The sequence below is a fragment of the Alosa alosa genome, chromosome 7, assembly GCF_017589495.1.
Source record: "Alosa alosa isolate M-15738 ecotype Scorff River chromosome 7, AALO_Geno_1.1, whole genome shotgun sequence".
Taxonomy (NCBI): Eukaryota; Metazoa; Chordata; class Actinopteri; order Clupeiformes; family Clupeidae; genus Alosa; species Alosa alosa.
This window is the reverse complement of record NC_063195.1, coordinates 17,057,101-17,058,265: the sequence shown is the minus strand read 5'-3', so window position 1 is coordinate 17,058,265 and position 1,165 is coordinate 17,057,101. Positions and strand designations below refer to the sequence as shown.

At 42.7% G+C, this 1,165-nt stretch overlaps 1 protein-coding gene across 1 annotated transcript in view; it reads left to right on the top strand.

The window, feature by feature from the left end:
* The first annotated feature begins 263 nt into the window (after positions 1-263).
* sh2d3a (SH2 domain containing 3A) overlaps positions 264-1,165 on the top strand; it is a 19,031-nt gene continuing 18,129 nt past the window's right edge. Inside the window, exon 1 of the mRNA XM_048248981.1 lies at positions 264-473. The gene's annotated coding sequence lies outside the window, so the exon portion shown is untranslated. The remainder of the gene's footprint in view (positions 474-1,165) is intronic.

Below are 1,165 nucleotides of genomic sequence, written 5' to 3'. Positions count from 1 at the left end.
CCTATCCTCTTATGCATGCTTCCCCCCATAATCACACATACGCCCTCTTGTTGTCCTCTCATCTCCTGAGAATGGGTGAATCTGTCCCGACACGCAGTGCCCTGCCCCCTCATCCCACACAACAAAATTCCTGTGATCTGATTGGCTGATGACCACCTCCTCAAGGTAATCCCACGCTCATGATTGGCTGCCATTCCTGTCCTGCAGGTTCAAGCCAACATGGGGATTCTTGCATTCAAACTGAAGGAGGGAGTGGGACACACACTGCAAGAAACGAGATACAGAGAGGGTGGATAAGAGAGCGCAAACAAGAACGTGTGAATAAAAGAGGTGTGAGAGTGAGACTGATAGAGAGAGATAGAGAGAGAGAGATAGAGAGATAGAGAGAGAGAGAGAGAGAGAGAGAGATTGTGAAAACCAAGGGAAGGGAAAGACTTGACTTGTTGAAGATTCCGCTGTGCACTTTTACACGGGTAAGTGTTACATACGTAATTGTGTTGGATGTGAATACATATGTGTGTGTTTGTGTGTGTGTGTGTGTGTGTCTGTGTGTGAGAGAGAGAGATTAAAGCCCATTGAATGTTGTGAAGAAATAAAGTGAGAGAGATGGAAAGAGGGGAAGAGAGAGATAGAGAGACAGAGAGAGAGAGCAGGACATCTGTCTCATGCTGAACTCTTTTGACACCAGAGAGAAATTTTTGCCACATACCAGGTGGTCTAGCAGTCATAAACACATGGTGTGTCAGAGAGACAAATTTGGTCAAAAATGTCTAAACGTCAAGAGACAAAAAAGTCTCTGTCCATGACGGAGGTGTCATATTTACACACAATGTCGTGTTTTTATTAGTCATGATGCAGTTGTATCGACTGACTGACTCCTGGATGAGTGTGAGTTAAGATTGTACGTGTTTGGACAGGTTTGCTTCCCAGACTTGATTTCAAATCAGCTGTTGCCACAGTAAATATGAAGACAGTTGACTGTGGTAATGAATCCTTTTGAAGGAACATCAAGTCCGTAGCCATCATGGGCGCCACTAAATGTGTATGGCGGGTGAAATCCGTTCCTGCCATTCTAATATATGTTAAAATTCATAAACACATATGATGATATATTTATTTATGTTTTCTTTTTAACAATAAGTAAGTATAATGTGTAATATCAGCT